We start from the raw sequence: 19355 nt of genomic DNA, 5'->3' as shown, positions 1-19355 counted from the left end.
ATGAAATTGCTGTTCATTTAAAATTCATTGTTTTTAGAAGAATGTTCATGAAAGTTAAGAAATCCATATGTGCATTTATAGAAGCTCTGTGTTGTAACATTTTGGAAAAGAGAAGAACAGTTAGTGGAAAAGATTTGTAGTGTACTTTTATATGGCAGTATGCATACTGAACATAATGCATTCTAACCTTTAGGTGTTTATGTAGTCCTAGATTTTTTGTTTGTGTTCTGGGATTTGTAGTTCCACTTTTCACATTATAAAAATGGAGTACAAGTCCCAGATTGTAGAGAAAACATCAGGACTGAATAACCACCTACAGATTGGAATGGGTGATGTTGGGATGTATGCATGTACTGCCAACATATTAAACTGGCACACACTAACTGCCACTTAAAAATGATCTAAAAATCTATTCTATTTGCTTTTCGTTTCTTTTATGAAAAAGTGACATAGTGCTGCTATATATGCACATATGTATTTTTTTAAGTTTTATGAAAATGCTTTTAAAAAGAAACATTTGGAAACACAGAGCATTTTAATTGTTTGCTGCTTCATGTGAACATGTTACATTCAATATAAATGTCACAGTTTTGAATCTTGAAGTCCAGTCCTATTTTTTCCTTTGCATTCCGGAACTTGTAGTTTGAGTTTTATATTCGGAGAAGTGCAATTGGAAGTAACAGAATGCAAAGGAAAAAAAGAAGACTTGATAAGCACCTACAGAATGGAATGGGGGATGTTGGGATGCATGCATGTGCTGCCGACATATTAAACTGGTACACTCTAAGTGTCACTTTAGAATGGTCTACAAATCTATTATATCTGCTGTTCCTTTCTTTTATGAAAAAGTGACACATGGCCTCATTACGAGTTTGGAGGCAGCCATGGAGCTATTAGCTCCATGGCTGCCTCCAAACCGGGCTCCTTTTCCGGGTTCCTGCAATGGGGACTTACCGGGTCATTCCGACATAGGAGGACCCGTTAAGTCCTCCTTGCAGGAACCATTCCCCATTCCCATTTGAGCTCCCATAGGGCTCAATGGGAATGGGGAGGGAGGTAACAACGGGCACATTACAGGTGTCCCGTTGTTACCTCCTTCTTCCCCTCGCGGGACCCGGAAAGCACGCCTGGTTTTACCAGGTGTGCGATCCGGGTCCCGCGATGGGAAGCTTGTAATCGGTCCTGACGGAGTGAATGGGGCTGTTCCCATACCGGCCCCCTTCATTCCGTCAGCGCCAGCCTTATAATGAGGGTCAAAGTGTTGCTATAAATGCAGATATGCATTTTTTAACGTTCATGAAAATTCTTCTAAAAAGAAACATTTTGAAACACAGGGCATTCTAATTGTTTGCTGCTTCATGCGAGCAGGTGATGAATGCTGCAATGCATGGTATTTGCTAGAGTGGTTAAAAAAGAGAATGTGCTTATTTAGAAGCTTATTACAGGGTAAGTAGCAGGAACCCTCTTTCTCTCTCTCTCTCTCTCTCTCTCTCTCTCTCTCTCTCTCTCTCTCTCTCTCTATATATATATATATATTATATCATATATATATATATATATATATATATATATATATATATATATATATATATATATATATATATATATATATACATAGGTTTGGAGACATGGATCACCTGTTGTGATCAAGCGGTGAGGAAACCGCGAAACGCATAAACTCCGCTATGCGAGGGCCATATATTTTGGGAGAACCATGATGCCAGTCGATTTCATGAGCCATATGTTGCGCGCTTTTATCTAATAAAGACTACTTTTTGATACCGGACACTGGTTTCCTGAAGTAACATTGAAAAAACAGTCTTTTGGACGTATATATATATATATATATATATATATATATATATATATATATATATATATATATATATATATATATATTTGTGAAAGAGTTGAAGAAAATATCTTTAAAAATATGTATGAGCATACCTGTACTATGTCTGTTAGATGCAGATCATGTTGAAACTGGAAATAGAAATATTGGACAGTTTTACAGTAGTTGTTGATGCAGAGGCCTTTGATTAACAGGAGATGTGCATTCTCAGAGTTCAAGTGTACATCTGAAGTGTTCAACTGAGATGACAGGGTTAGATGTAGAGGTTTTGGATGTGATTGGTGGGTGGACGTGCAACTCTTTGAAAGCAGCCAATGAGGGAGTGTTAACATGAAAGGGTAGAAGGCTGCCCCTGTCTTACAGGGTCCAGGGACTCTGCGGTAGTCTGTGGATGGCACATGCTACATCCAGGTCTTTTGAGGATGCCTGGCATGGAAAGGCGACTGTGGGGATCAGCCAATTACATTTGCTCAGTGTGCTGTACAGGGAGAGAGGGTAGCAGGAGTTTTGTTTGCAGGAGTTGTGAGTGGCCTGAAAATGGCCGTGGCTATGTGTTTGAGAAGGAAAAGTATGTGGATTTTGGGGGACTCTTCCATTCAGTCATTGAATGCGTGTGCTGAAAATCATGGCATCTTTGGAAGTATTGGATTGGCAGAAGGGGATGTTTTGTGGCATGTAGTTTGTGGCTTAAACTGGGCAAACTTGTTTTCATTTTATGAGAGTTTGGCTCACTTTAAATGTCCAGACATTGTAATTGTGCATTGTGGAGGGGTTCGTTTGGGGTATCTGACCCCAGTCTATTTTCAGGTTGCCCTGAAGGATTTCTTTAAAAGCCTAATGGAACTTTCTCCTGCTGCCTAGTTTATTTTTTCAGAAATAAATCAGAGGCAAAAATGGAGATGTCCAACAAACCTTTTCAGTCAACAAATGTAAGAATTGAGGCAGATTTTTCAATAAAGCTGTATCTGCTTTTTTATTATGCTGAAGTAATGTCATCTTTTCAGAATGACAATATAAGGTCTGATAGTGTGAATTTTTTTTCTGAAGATGGAGTTCATTTCACAGATGCTGGAAATGCAATTTTCCTTACAATGTTAGGAATGCATTGAAAAAGCTCCTGTAAGAAAATTGAAGGGAATATGTAGAGTGTACAGTACTACTGTAAATAAATGCAAAAAAGGAAAAAAGGTGTTTGATAACAACCCACCCAAAAATAAAATAAGGGTTCTTTTCAGAGCCACTACAAAAGAATAAAGAACTGAAATTGAGTTTACACTCCCACCCACCCATTTGATTGGCTGCTACATTCATGGACACCGTTGTAGTCCTCAGGACAGCACGTGCCACATCTGGGTCTTTTGAGGAGGCCTGGCATGGACAGGGGACTGTGGGAATCAGACAATGGGCCTCATTAGGACCCTGGCGGAGAGGGTTTTACGCCAGCGTAGTGCATGGCGTACCTCTCCGCCATACTACGAGTTCCCGTAGCGCCATGGCGGCCTTTTCCGCCTGGTTTTACCAGGCGGAGAAAACCATGGCGCTACGGGACCTCGTTGTTAATTACGCCACCGTATTTTACGGTGGCGTAATTAACTCCTTCCCCACTCCCATTATACCCTATGGGGCAAAAATGGGAATGGGGAAGGGCAGAATGGGGATTGGGGATTTACCGCCCCGCCAAGGTCGGAATGGGGCGGTAAATCCGCCAACCCCCATGGCGCTATCGGCGGCTTTCCGCCATGCTTCGCGGTGCATTTAGCACCGCGAAATCCGCCTGGGTCCTAATGAGGCCCAATGTGGTTTCCTGGGTGTGTTGTACAGGAACAGAGGGTAGCAGGAGTTTTGTTAGCACGAGTTGTGAGAGCACTGTCAATGGCTATGTCTATGTGTTTGAGAAGGCAAAGTGTGTGAATTTTGGGGGACTCTTGGGTCCATTGGTTGAAGGTGTATGCAGAGCGGTGTGGATTGGTATATAATCTTGGATTCCATGAATGTGAAGTTTCATGGTATGGAGTGTGAGAGATGAAGTGGGTGGACTGCTCCCATTTTGTACAAATATGGTTCAACTGAAACATCCAGACATTATTATTCTTCATTGTGGAGGAACAGTGTGGGTTATGTGACTGGAATTTCATGCAGTTTGCAATGAAGGGGACATTGGGAAAAATGAAGGAAAGGTTTCCAAATTCTAAAAATATTTTTTCTCACATTGTTTAGAGACAAATGGAAAAGGCGAGGTGCAACGTCAATTAACCTGTGGGTGCTTTTGTGTGAGATGTTGGCAGACATCTTTTAATAATGAAAACATTAAATTTGATATTGCCAACAGCCAACATTTGTTCGGCAAGATGAAGTCCATCTAGCTGGTGGTGGTAATCAGATTTTTCTGAAAATATTCAAAATTCTTTGAAGAAGTTTTTGTGAAAGTAAAAAGAAATAATTAAATTCAGTAAAATGTTTCTTAGTTCAGTTTATAAAAAAACACTTTAAAAAAAGTAAAAAAGCCAAAACCACCAAAAAAGGTTCTTTTAAAAGCCACCATTTTTTCATGCAAAACAATTAAAATGATTTCAATTCTCCTACCCCAGGCCTGCCATTATTTAGATGTCCACGGACTACTACGCTGCCCGTGGTCAGTGCAGGCTGTACAGGAGCCTGTGACTTTTTTCACTTCTATTTTTTAATTGTGAAAGATGACTCCTAAAGGCACCTTTTTCATAGTGTTTTTATGTTTTTCTTGCAGAAGAGCCAAGGTAAGGTGGGGAAGGGAAGGGAGGGAAGGTGCACCAACCACAGAGATGGAGGGGCAGGTGGACAGGAGAATATGTTGGGTGTGCCTTAAATTTAAGGTAGGGGGCAGTGTTTCTCATGCTTCTTGACAACTGCCTCAAAAGCACTTTGAAACTGCTCTCCCCTGCATAGCGGCATGTCGCAGTGCATGCAGAGTACTGTGACCCTCAAAAGGTAAGGATGTACAGCATCATGTATGGCCTGCAAGGTGGCTGGTGGGATCCTCTGCCCCAAATAAGTACCCTGTGTGCTGGCAAGAGCGGTTGAGGAAGATGGCGCAGTGGAAGATAGCTCCCCAAGAAAGGAACAGACTTTCTCAGTGCAACCAGTTGGTTGGAATGGACGTGGTGGCTCATTGATGTGGTCCCGAAGGAGTAGTGCCCTGTTTTCCGTGACTGAGTTTCACCCCACACTCAATTCATTCAACACAGGCAGCCTTCACATTTGGGACCTCACCCACGGTCTTAAAGAACCACCACACCCAGAACTCACGCCCGGTGCTGGAGGCTGGAACTTCCACTACCTCATCTTTTTGTCTTCCTCTTCATCCTCCTCTACATCCTCAGGCCTGTTGCCCTGTCCAGGCAATGGTGGTGCAGGTGGTTGGGTTGCAGAAGTGGCCATAGCATATGCCATGATGCTGTGCACAAAGAAATTTCTGCAAAGCAGGCGCTGCAAGATGGTCTCTGCTCGATAGCCGAATTGAGAATGAGGAAAAGTAATGGGTGGGTCCCTTCAGAGGAACTGTCCCCAGACAGCCGTGTTGTCCACGGACAACCGATTCGCAAAAACGCTCTGAAAAGTTGCAAAAAGTTGCCAGATGAACCAAGAATGGGTCTGAGTGCTGTTGCAGAGTAACATTTCTGCTTGAAACACCCTAGATTGGCTGAAAATCCACTTTTAAACTGTCTGCAGAGCGCCAACACTGTTCGCGAACAGGCCGTCATGCTGCATGGGTGCAGTCACATGATGACGTCTAGGGACATCGGCAGTCATGACGGCTGTCCGTGGCCACCCATCAGGCAGGAGACACAGTGCACATGCGCTGGGAGTCCGTAGAACAGGCACTGTGTCCGCGCACTAGTTAAAAGTGCGTCATGCGATGCCGTACATGTCTGGACATTGCGGTGTCCGCAGACTCATAATGAGGGTTTTAAAAAAGAAAAAAATATATGATACAATGATACACATCACGTTTATAGTTTTAAAAAAATATTTATTCATGAAAGGGATGGGGTAGCGGAATGGGAAACATAAATAGGAGAGTAAGGAATTTTTGGACAATAATGATAAGGGAAGTGAGGTTTCATCAAAGCGTCTTTGACTAAAGTGTCCAGAATTTGATGGTGATGATTTCTGGGGACAAGGAAGGCAGGTGCAAGAAGGACAGTGATAGGGAACATTTTTTCACATATTGTGAAAGTTCTTTTAAAATCATTGCTTGGTTCACCCAGTTTTGTAGACAAGTTCATGATTTAATTATTTACATTTGGGAATCGTGCTTCTCTTTGTCATTCTTGGGATTGTGTAAAATTAAACTAAGGCATGCTTTCTTCATGAAAACTATGTATCGTAAGAAAAACAGAAATTATTATTTTAGTAAGGTGTGTACAAATTACATTTTTTGTTTACATTAAAATATGTATTGTGTACCATTAGAGATGGTATCATCACTCATTTCTTCTTTTGGGAAGTTCTGCTCTAACCACTCAAGTGTGTATGCCATTTCTATGGGAAAAAGTGCTTCTGTTTTATAACACATGTTTATATAATGAAAGCTAATAATAGGGAAATAAAGAATTCTATTGAGGAGATTATATGAAGTGTACAATTATGGTTTCTGATTGGTGCATTCCTTTCTAATGTGTGCTAAATGAAAAAATAATTTGTATTTTTTTAAAGTAAGTGTTTGTACAAAAAGGTATATTTGCGTGTTGTAAACATTAAAAATGATTTTATGTACATGCGTTTGTTGGTTGATGGGTGCAACTTGTTTGGGTCTCCCCTATGTTTCTGGACTTTGTGAATGCCATCCGATGTCTGCGGACTACCGCACTTTCCGTGGACTCCATATCTGCCACATTGGGGGTGAGAATAATATAAATAACTTGTAGCAGATAAACGGTGCACTAGTAAAAACCTATGAAATTCACTTAAAAAACATTGTTAAAGGGATGTTATGGTTACAAGTAAAACCGGAAACCCCTTGAAATTTGACAGTTATTGTACGCTTAGCAACCATAACTCACGCCACCTCCGTGTCCTGCTAAGACTAACACCCAGGACATCAAAGATGACATCACAAATGAAATTAATTTGAATAAAAAGTCTCTAAAAGGGTGTGTGTTTATAATGTTAGTAACAAGATGTGAAGGGTGCTCAAGAGACCTATTATGAACTACTTAAGGTATTAAAGAATGTACTCATATGAACAACATATGATATTGGAGTGTTGTTGTTAATACATGAACCTAATCATACATACACATCGGAAATGGCTGCAGCATGCACTATAGAAGTACAATATTTTTTATCTGGTAATTTTAGATAGTAAAATAATGAATAATTGGTACCTTATGAGAGCTTTGAGTAATGATGAACATGCAATAAATAGTTAATAGCGAATAGCTAATAATTCAAGACTTACTACATACTTGTATTACTATAAACAATACATATGAAGACCCACAATACATGCAAATCTGAGGCACATACATGGAAACTTTAGTAAGTACGAAAGAAACAACACCACCAAATCATTACAGTGGCATTAGGCTGTTTAATAAAGTACACACATGAATTGTGTGTTTGAGGCTTGGTTTTTTTCCCATGTATGTGCACCATAAACTGAGGCCAAATGCTAAGGAAAGTGCCTTAACAACATACAACAAAGTTAATGTCAACATATGTACCACCTTTTGATTTTTTTAAATTGTCTCTATCATTGAACTAAAGCACGTGGCCTAGATATGTCAGTGAACAAAAATAAGTGGCCCAGTCATGTGATGCCATCAGTGATGTCATCAATGATTTTTATGATGTCATCTTTGATGTCCTGGGTGTTAGTCTTAGCAGTGCACGAGTTATGGTTGCTTAGCGTACCATAGCTGGTGAATCTCAAGGGTTTTACGCTTTTATTTGTAAACATAATGTCCTTTCAACAACGTTTTTTCACTGAATTTCATAGTTTTTGTTAGTGTAACTAAACCATATACATTATTGTGCCTCGGTCGCTGCACTAAAGTTAAGTTGAGTATTGAGTTCCATAGGAAACCCAAAAAATTCATTGCTAATGACATTTGACTCATATGACGGATTTGGCTTAAATTCTGCAAACAAAATAAAATTGAATGCACAGATCCCCCCCACCCCCGTCCCCTGCATCCTCCAGAGTGGATATTTTGAAAAGGATAAATCTCTATTTGGTTCTATTCCCCATTCATTTTTGCTCAAGTGCACAGCCAAAACCGATGGACGGAATTGGACAAGGTACAAAAGATTTTGGGAACGAAGCATTGACAACATTTACGCAAGGAGTTTGGGTATATTTATATTGTTTCCAGTAGTATTTAAAATATTTGATGGAGAAGGGGGTGCCACCTTCTCCCAAAATTATAGCTATAGCTCCCATTGTTCTTTGCAGCAGAGAGGATGACAGAATTTTCAGAAATCAAAAAAGCTAAAATTCTATTGATAATAACTTTTGACTTGCTTGATGGATTTGGATGAAATTTTCAAAACAAAGAATTTGTCAATGCCCCCAAACTAAACATTTTGCGAACAACAAATTGCAGAAAGAAAAAGTTATTAAGAAAACAAAACTCCTCAGTTTCACAGTTTTCAGTTTTTGAACACCTGTATTATGAAAACCTTTGGGGAGATTTGGACCAAATTAGAAACGAATTGGGCACAAAGCATTGACTTAATTTTCTTGACCAGTTTGGGGTAAATCCTTCCAGTAGTTTTTAAAATATTCAACAGACAATGGGTGCCCTATACACCTTAAAACCTTTATATCGGTCTTGCTGATTTGCAGAAGAGAGGCTGAGAGAAGCTAATTACGTTTGTCTTGCTGGATGGATCCGCATGACATTTTCTAAGCAAAGGGTTTGTTGAGGCCCCCCCCAAAATGAACATTTTGGGAACAATTTGTTAAAAAATGAAAAATGTTATTAAGAAAAGATAAAAAAGCAGTTTTCAGCCTCCCTACATTCGTTTTTCCATAGTGAAAAAAGTGCAGTTTTTGATCAGCCACAGCTTGAAACCCGCTTCGATGATTTGGACCAAATAAGAAACAATATGGCCACAAAGTGTTGACATAATTTCATTGACTAGTTTGTGGTTAATACATTCAGTAGTTCTAAAAATATTCAACAGAGAACGGGGTGCTACGTGCGCTTTAAAACATTTATATCGGTCTTGGTGCTTTGCAGCAGCAAGGCTGAAAGAGGGGTCTGTGGTTATTCTGTCGAATAGTTGTTAAAATATTTGATGGTGAAGGGGGTGACCCCTTCTCCCAAAATGATATCCATATATGTGTATGCATCATCAAGGCTTATCCGAAATGAAAAAGCTGACTTTCTTTTTGCTCGATGCGAGACATAACTGCAGCTATAACGGGTATAATGTGGTTAGACGAAAACGAAAAGTGGTAAAATTACATTTGGAGAAGAAGAATTGATGAAATGGCATCAGGCTAGAGGTAGGGAAGGGGAAAGAGGCGACCATGTGACATTGGGGGGTTGGGGTGGGGATGGGACCAAGTTCAAAGCTCAAATGTTTTTGCATAACCCGTGTTATCTGACGTGATAACTGTGGTTATGATAGAAAACTAGATCAGGAATGAAAGTGCGTCAGATGAAAGGAAGAGTGTTGGGGTGGATGGGGGAATGGGAGAGGGTTAGGGAAAGAAAAATGACTTAAAGAGAGAGGGGGAGCATGGCACGAGGAGGCAACACTTGGTGAGTGACTGGGAGTGCAGGGAAGAGTATTGGATATTTGCATGCTTTTAACGGATAACCGCGGTTATTTGGGTGCATTTACGGATAACTGCAGTTATTTGTAGTACATTGATAACTGCATTTATGGGGAAAAGATTTTAAAAAAAAAGAATAAAAATATGAGATTAAGACAACAAATTGGGGAATGTTACAGCTACAGTGAGGTGGGTGGGAATGGGTATGGCCGAAGACTATGGGTACTGGGTTACTTTGAGGAACCGAATCGTGCAATTTGGAAAGTGATTATGACTGAAGGCCATGACTACTGGGCCCCAACGAAACCTACTGGGCAACCTGTAAAGGGGGCATGGTAAAATGCCATGGCTAGTGTGCCCAAAACAAACATAGCGGTGTGGCCATGGCAAGTGGGACCGGAAGAAAGCTATTGGGGCAACATGTAAAGGGGCCACAGCCAAAGGCCAGGACAATGATCACAGGTGAAGGCCAGGGCTAGTGTGCGGGAAAGAAAGGTAGTATTTTAAAAGATAGGCCCTGGCTAATGAAGCCAAAAGACATTTAAAGTTAGCCGTGCACACCTAGTGGGTTTGAAAGAAAAATATTGGGGGAGCATGTACAGTGGACACAGCACCTAGTGGACAAAATGTCAAGGGGCCACGGCAAAAGGCTGTGGCCACTGACTATGGCCAAAGGCCATGACTAGTTTGCCTAAAGGAAACCTAGTGGTGTGGCTACAGAAAACCTATTGGAGCAATATGCAGAGTGGCCCTGGCCAAGGTCAGTGGGCACTGGGCATGGCCAAAGACCATGGCTAATGGGACTGGAAGAAAGCTCTTGGGACAACATGTAAATGGGCCACTGCCAAAGGCTAGTGAGCAGGAATGAAAGTTAGTGTTTTAAAAGATACAGTGGGCATGGCTGTGCTCACTGGCTAGGGCTGAAGGCTCTGGCTCATGGTTCCGAAAGACATGTATAGTGGCCTCGGCCAAATCCTGTGACCACCTATTGGGTCCAAAAGAAAGATATTGGGGGACCATGAACAGAGGACATGGGTATGGTATAACAAAATCCTTGAAATTCACTGAACCAACTGTAGTTAAAGAGCAGTTAAGTTGAGAAGATTTGATGCCAAATTCAGTGGATGTGGGAAGTGGTGATCAGCTTAATTCTGCCTGTTCCCATTGTTATCCCCATAACTCTCTGTCCCCCATAATGCAATTGTGTATGCCATTGTGACTCCCTTCTCCTATAATATGGATGTGTTCATGGGCTTTGCAAGGGGAATGCACAGAGTTAAGCTTAACATGCCTTCCCACATCCACTGAATTGCAAGTGTTTTGCTGCGTTAAATCTGCTCAAATTTTCACTTTAAATAAAGCTTTTTCAGTGAATTACATGGCCTGCGGTAGCGGCCATGTAGTTATGGTTAAGTTGCTAAACCCATAGGAAGAGCACTTTTTGGGAGGCTTTTAACTTCGCTCCCCCTGGACGAATCCTCACCAAACATTGCAAAAACAGTATATGGCCCACTCTGAATTCTTTTGTAAAGTTTGGTGAGGTTTGGTCAAGAAGGTGAAAAGTTATAGGGGGTCCCACAATTTCTTTTTTTCCCATAGACATAATGGGAAAAAACTTTGCTCACGCCTACAGCCCAAACTGCTGGACGGATTTTCACCAGATTTGCAGCAGGAGTGGCGGATTGGTCCAGAAAGCGTGCTTTTGTTAATTTGGTGTAAATCTGTCCAGTAGTTGTTTTTAAACGAACAAAACATAAGGCAAAAAATGTGTGATATCTATGTCCACTCCGCGGACACACTTCCCTGTTCGCTCCGCAGACAGGGCAAAGATTGGCTAATAGACTTGCGTCATGTCCGCGGACACACAACGTGTTCGCTGATTGGTTGGTGTGAAGCTTGAGGTGCGTCAGATTTTTTGAAACACCCCGCCATCTTGGATTCGTGGACATCAGCCGGTGTCTGCGAACATCGCAGTAAAAACATATAAAAAAACACAAGATTGCACTTGTCAAATTTATCAAATAATCTCTGGGGAGGTGAGGGGTGATGAGGATGGGATGGAATATGGCTGCAAGAAGCAAATAAAAACAGGGGTTTTTCACTGCGAATGTCCGCAAGCAGTTTGGATATTCACGAACAGTTCTGTGAAAGTTCGCGGACACCTCTGCATTACTGGTTTGTTGAAAAGTAGTTCTTGGATGGCTTATAACTTTGGCGCCACTTAATGGAACTGCATGTAATTCTGCATCTATATTCCTGACCTGATCCCGAATGAGTTTTCAAAGTTTCGTGGGATTCTCTCAAGAGGGGGCACAATTAGAGGGGGGTCCCAAAATAATGTAAAGGCTTATAAATGAGGTGCCATTTGATGAATATGCACTTAATTTGGCAAACTGTTAATACATATAGAAATAAATGTTTTTGTGAAGTTTGGTGGGATTTTGTCAAGAGGGGAGAGAATCCCAAAATAATGTCAAGGCTTATAAATGAGGTGCCATTTGACGAATCTAGACTTAATTTGGCAAACGGATAATAGATCTGGATATGAATGTTTTGTTGAAGTTTGGTGGGATTTTGTCAAGATGGGGCAGAATAAGAGGGGGGGTCCCAAAATATTGTAAAGACTTATAAATGTGGTGCCATTTGACAAATCTACACAAAGGTTTGCAAACAGATTATAGATCTAGATATACATGTTTTCATAAAGTCTGAATGGATTTTGTCAAGTGGGGGCTAGGTTATATGCCGATTGTATGTGCATCATTTGACACTTTTGAAAAAATAAAACATAGGTGGATTTCCAGCAACTTGTGTAAGCAGCATTGAGAAGGACTGGAAAGCATGGTTTTGCAAATGTGCCCGTGTTTTATTTTTTGACAAGTGTCATAATGTAGGTACAAAAAATACTGATATACCTTTGGTGACTGAGGTGTAGCCTGTGGCCATGTGCAGTGGCCAGATTGTCCAGGTCATGGAATAAGGTCATGATCCGGACAATCTGGCTACTGGCCTTGACCACGAGGGACAAAACATGGGGTTAAAGTGGCCATGTCCACCTGGGACTGGCTTTGTGGTAAAGTTATTCGAAATTGGGATAGATTTGAAAAGGAAGAAAAATGTGCTCGTGGTAATATGGTCATAGAGTTCTCTTTTTGCCTTCTGCAGGCTTCCATAGAAAGCGAAGAGGGGCCCTGTATGGAAACCCTCCTTCCCTTTCCATGGTGGCCATCTTGTAAAAGGATTTTCCTTCCTACACCGGGACGCCTCTGGCGTCCCGGTGTAGGAAGGAAAATACTTTTTTTTAGCACCCTGGGTTCCCGCTTTGGGAACCTAGGGTGCTAATGTCCTTCATCCCCCATTACAGGGGCTAGAATGGGGGGATAATGGTCCAGAGACCTCGCTATCCACCCTTGCTTCGCTTGGGCTGATAACTTGGGCTGCCGGGCTGGTATCCACTGTTCCAGTCCCAGGAACGGAGGATGAACACCACAATATTCCCATTAGCATAACACAAAATGCAAATGGGAATGTTGGAAAATCTTATTGAGTCTATGTACTTTACTGAGAAATATAAAGTAGATGGAGTCTATAAGTATTTTTGTTAGCTCTATTTTTTAACTGTGGACGGTAGTTCCTAAAGCAACATTTCTTGTGTTGTTTTTGGATGTATTTTTTTTTTTGGCAGGAGAGCTAAGAACGAAAAGTAGGGAGGGAAATGAGGGAAGAGACACCAAACACTAATATGGACGGGTAGGTGGACAGGGGAAAATGTTGCGTGTGTGTTATTTCTATGGTAGGGGGCAGTGTTTCACATGCTCCTTGATGACAGCAGTGGTGGTGGCTCTTGGGCAGGAGGGATGGCATTAGCTGATGCCATTTTAAAATAAATAGCAGTTTTGCTAAAAGTATCTACTGTGTACTAGATTGTTAATGGATAATGAGTAGGAATAGGTGTTGGAGCTGTGCAATGGCAATTCTGAAGTAGAAAGTTCCTAGATCAGTAGAAAATGCAGTTCCGAACTGTCCGCAAGGCACTGATCTTATCAAGAAGTGCGGATAGGTTCTCGGACATGTCAACATGTGGCACGCCAGTTTACGGTCATGTGGCACTGTCCGGAAGGTCTGCAATGAAGGCAGATGTTCGTAGACGTCTACGGATGCAAAACTAGTTGAAATAGTTGCAAAAAGTGTATAGAAGTGTTAAAAATGATTCTAGAAGGTGGGAAATGGCAGAGCTTTAAGGTGACACTTTGTAAATTGGACACACATATTGCTATATTGGGTAAGTATGATATTAGTACATTGTAGGAAAATAGCTTACACTAGTAAAAACCCATGAAATTCACTGAAAAACTTTGTTAAAGGGACATTATGGTTAAGTTGCACTAATAAAAACCTATGTAATTCAATGAAAAAAACTTTGTTAAAGGGACGTTATGGTTAAGTTGCACTAATACAAACCTTTGAAATTAACTGAAAACACTTTGTTAAAGTGATGTTATCGTTAAGTTGGACTAATAAAAACCTATGAAATTCAATGAAAAACTTTGTTAAAGGGACGTTATGGTTAAGTTGCACTAATAAAAACCTATGAAATTCAATGAAAAACTTTGTTAAAGGGATGTTATGGTTAAGTTGCACTAATAAAAAGCTATGAAATTCAATGAAAAACCTTTGTTAAAGGGACGTTATTGTTACAAGTAAAACCGAAAACCCCCAGAAATTCACCAGTTATGGTAAGCTAAGCAACCACCGTGCACTGCTAAGACTAACACACAGGACATCAAAGATGACATCACAAATGCAATTGATGACATCACTGATGACATCACATGTGAAATACATTTTGATGAAAGGTCCCTACAAGGAGTTGTGGTTATATTGTTGGTAACAAGATGTCAGGGGTGATCGGGAGACCTATCATGAACTACTTAATCTATTAAAAAATGTATTAATCTAAAATCATTGTATTGGAGTGTTGTTGTTAATACAGACACCTAATCATATATAAACATAGGCAATGACTGCAGCATGCACCATAGAAGTACACTATATATAATCTTGTCATTTTGGATACTACAATAATGAATGCTACCTTATCAGAGCTTTGAGTAATGTTAAACATGTAATAACTAGCTCACAATTCAAGACTTACAACACTTGTGCTGGTACAAACAATACATATGAAGAACCACAATGCATATAAATGAGAAGCACATACAGGGAAACTAGAGTAAGGAAGAAAGAAACAGCATCATCAGAAAATGTGAATGACATTAAAGTTTATCATCATGTATACAAATTAATTGTGTGTTTGAGGTCTGCTCATTTCCCCATGTATGTGCACCATGAGCTTAGACCAAACCCTAAGGAAAGTACTTAAAGAACATATCACAAGGTTAACGTCTAGATATTTAGCATCTTTTAAAATTTTAATATTCTGACTGTCAGTGAACAAAACCACCTGGCCTATATATGTCAGTGAACAAAAACAAGTGGCCTAGATATGTGATGTCATCAGTGATGTCATCAATTACATTTGTGATGTCATCTTTGATGTCCTGTGTGATAGACCTAGCAGTGCACGGTGGTGGCGTGAGTTATGGTTGCTTAGCTTACCATAACTGGAGAATTTCTGGGGTATTTCGGTTTTTACTTGGAACCATAACGTCCCTTTAACACAGGTTTTTCATTGAATTTCATAGGTTTTTATCAGTGCAACTTAACAATAATGGGCCTCATTACGACTCAGGCGGTAAGGGTTTTACGGCGGCGTAAACAGCGCCGACCCATACCGCCTGATTCCGAGGTCCCTTAGCGCCATGGAGTTTTTAACACCTGCTTTCAGCAGGTGTTAAAATCCATGGCGCTAAGGGACCATGGAGTTAATTACGCCACCGTAATTTACGGTGGCGTAATTAACGCCTTCCCCACTCCCATTATGCCCTATGGGGCAAAATGGGAATGGGGAAGGGAAAATGGGAAAATGGGGATTTACCGCCCCGCCAAGGTTGAAATGGGGCGGTAAGTCCACCTACCACCATGGCGTAAACGTAGTTTACGCCAAGGTAGTAAAGTCACGGCCCAGGCGGTAACTTACCGCCTGGGTCGTAATGAGGCCCAATGTCTCTTTAAAAACGTTTTTTCATTGAATTTCATAGGTTTTTATTAGTCCAACTTAACCATAACATCCCTTTAACAAAGTTTTTTCATTGAATTTCATAGGTTTTTATTAGTCCGACTTAACCATAACGTCCCTTTAACAAAGTTTTTTCAGTGAATATATAAAATGGTATATAGGCAGCACCAAATGTAAACTGAAAATAAGAATTCAACATGTGAGGGCCATTCTACATCGGGATCCCAATTATTCAATGGTTAAACATTTCAATGATTGTCATCAATGTAATTTGGAGGGTTTTCAATTTTTTGGCATTTACAAAATTGATCTAAATCCAAGATCCGGAGACAGAGAGAAGAAACTCCACCAAAAAGAGACATGCTGCATCTTGGATTTTGAGAGCAAGTACCCAAAGGGACATAATATAGACGAAGAGATGTACACCTTTTTGGGTCAATAATCCTAATGAATCTGTGTGTTAACAATGTTCCCAATATGATCTTCTTATTCTGTTTCTTTCTCCTTTTGGGTTTCTTTAATTCCCTCTTTTTTTGGGATCTACTGAATCATACAAATACTGTATGTTTAAACACTATGTTTCTACCCATACCTTTTCTGGTCCCCCATGCCAGTAGCTCTTAAGGTTTATTTCGGTTAGAGCTTTTCAAGTTATCTTGATGGTAGATATGGTGGTGCTTATGTTGGTGAACTTCAGGACCTCGGTAAGGAGTTCCTTTTTATAGTGGTACACTGGGTGATTTATAATAATTGTTGGTGAATAATACATGTGAGTGGAGAGATAAGGTATTGATGAAGAACTGTGGACATTCCTTTCCTTGTTCTAAAACACAAGCAAATTAAGAGATATACTGTACTAAGGCCATCTAGATTTTTAGATTTTGGATTTCTTCAAACCCATTGGTGCTGATTTTTACTATTATGTGCATTACAGAAAGATTTTTGACTTTTTGCACAACTTATTGCTTCTAAACCGTTTTTAATTGTGTCTCATATGAAAGAGGAAGTGATTTCCTATTTTAGCTCGTATATATTAATATATGTCTTAATAATGAGTCAGTGATGCAAAAGCTAACTAAGAAAGATTGTGAGCAAATACAAAGAAAATGCATGCACTATCTACCTCACTTCATATGGTCAACGGAAGATTAGGATCATTTTATGTACTATGTACTGTAGTTTGGCTGCTAGAACTATGCACTTTAAAGTATAGACATAGGAATATCTGGATGCAGATGAGCACTATGCACTTTACATCATAGCAATGATAAATGCAATCAAAATTTATGCACTACACACTTTATTTCACATGAGCAACCCAAGATGAGAATATCTTTGTGTATGATGTATTGAAATTTGGCTGCTAGTACTATGCACTTTGAAGTATGAACATAGGAATATCCAGATGTAGATCAGCACTACGCATCTTAGATCATGGATATAAGAATTGCAAGTTGGTTGCTAGCAAATTGCACTTTAAGCATTAAAAGCATTTTAAAGTACCAACATAGGAACATCATATTGAGATAAGCACTGTGCACTTTATATAATGACCATAAATATATGAAGTTGCACTATGCACTTCATTAATGAAGTTAAAGGTACACATTAATGGAAGACAGAGATGTGTAATGACACATAATTCCACAACATCATTTATAAGAGTGGAAGCAATATCAAAAGAGACACATCACTGCCAATTTATGCCTGAATAATACACACAATACATACTTTTTCCATCTAATTGTGTATGCACCAGTCACCTTCGTTATTGGTTTAAGATAACATTTAGTGGCAATCGGTATTTCCTTAATTTCATAACAAGGGTTTTTCTACACAAAGATGGCCGACATCAAGTGAAATAGATGGAACACAGAGAAACTAGTCCTTCTTTTATGTTTAGCTTTGCTCACTTAGAGATGGCCGACAGCAAACCACACATAGGAATTAGTCTTCTTTCTATGCCTAACGCCACGCCACATGAGGTATTTTAAATGTATGGCAATATGGATCACCTGTTGTGGTCAAGCAGTGAGAGAACTGCGAAACGAATAAACTCTACTATGCAAGGGGCACACTTTTTGGGAGAGCCACAATGTTAGTGGATTTTTTCGACATTGGTTTCCTAAAGCAACGTTCATTGAATGGGGGAGTGCTTTTCAAAAGACTGCGGAAGAAACAGTCATACGGACATATATATATATATATATATATATATATATATATATATATATATTACATGGCCACGGTAGTGGCCATGTAGTTATGGTTAAGCTGGTGTTTCCATAAAAAAAGCACTTTTTGGGTGGCTTATAACTTTGCTCTCCCTGTATTTGGGTCACTCTGAATTTGTTTGCAAAGTTTGGTGAGGATTCGTCCAGGGGGGGCAAAGTTATAGGGGGGGTCCCAAAACTTTTTTTTCCCATAGACTGAATGGGAATTTATTTTTGCTCGCGTCTACAGCCCAAACCGCTGGACGGATTTTCACCAAATTTGAACCAGGGGCAGCGGCTTGGTCCCGAAAGCGTGCATTTGCAAATTTGGTGAAAATCCGTCCAGTAGTTTTTTTTAAAATTACTAAAAAGTAGGTAAAAAAAAATTTGTGATATCTGTGTTCGGTCCGCGGACACACTTCCCTGTTCGCTCCACGGACAGTGTCCTGATTGGCCAATCGGCTTGCGTGATGTCCGCGGATATGCAACGTGTTCGCTGATTGGATGGCGTGGAGCATGAAGCGCATCAGATTTTCAGAAGCGCCCGCCATCTTGGATTCGCGGACGTCCGCGGACAGCGCAGTGAAACTTTGTTCAAAATTTGTATTTAGTAGAGTGTGTTGGTGTGTAGGAGTGTTTGGGGAGGGTGGGAGTGTATGAGATAGGATGAAAGTTGTGTTTTTTTATGTGTTAGACGTTCTTTTTGTGTTCGATTTGTCTGCGGACATCACGGGTGTTCTGAAATGTTCTAAATAAACTGAATGGGGGATGTTCCGAGGGCTCAATATGTGTCCGTGTTGTTCGCAAGCAAGCTGAAACTGTTCTAAGAACACTCGCGGTGTCCTGAAATGTTCGCAAATAAACAAAATGGGGGTGTCCTGAGGACGCTGTCCGTATTGTTCGTTGTCAAGTTGAATGTGTTCTAAGAACACTCGCGGTGTCCTGAAATGTTCGCAAATACACAAAATGGGGGTGTTCTGAAGACGTTGTCGAACACTCGCTGTGTCCTGAAATGTTCACAAATATGAATGGGGGCTGTGGCTGGCAAGTTGAATGTGTTCTAAGAACACTCGCAGTGTCCTGAAATGTTCGCAAATGAACAAAATGGGGGTGTTCTGAGGACGCTGTCCTTATTGTTCTCTGTCACGTTGAATGTGTTCTAAGAACACTTGCGGTGTCCTGAAATGTTTGCAAATAAACAAAATGGGGGTGTCCTGAAGACGCTTCTAAGAGCACTTGCTGTGTCTGGGGAATGTTCATAAGGGGTGTCCTGAGGACACTGTTCGTATTGTTCTCCGTCAAGTTGAATGTGTTCTAAGAACACTCGCGGTGTCCTGAAATGTTCGCAAACACACAAAATGGGGGTGTTCTGAAGACGTTGTCGAA

The sequence above is a fragment of the Ambystoma mexicanum genome, chromosome 4q (assembly GCF_040938575.1).
Source record: "Ambystoma mexicanum isolate Mex_15411 chromosome 4q, UKY_AmexF1_1, whole genome shotgun sequence".
Lineage (NCBI taxonomy): Eukaryota > Metazoa > Chordata > Amphibia > Caudata > Ambystomatidae > Ambystoma > Ambystoma mexicanum.
Note: the sequence above shows the minus strand (reverse complement) of the source record.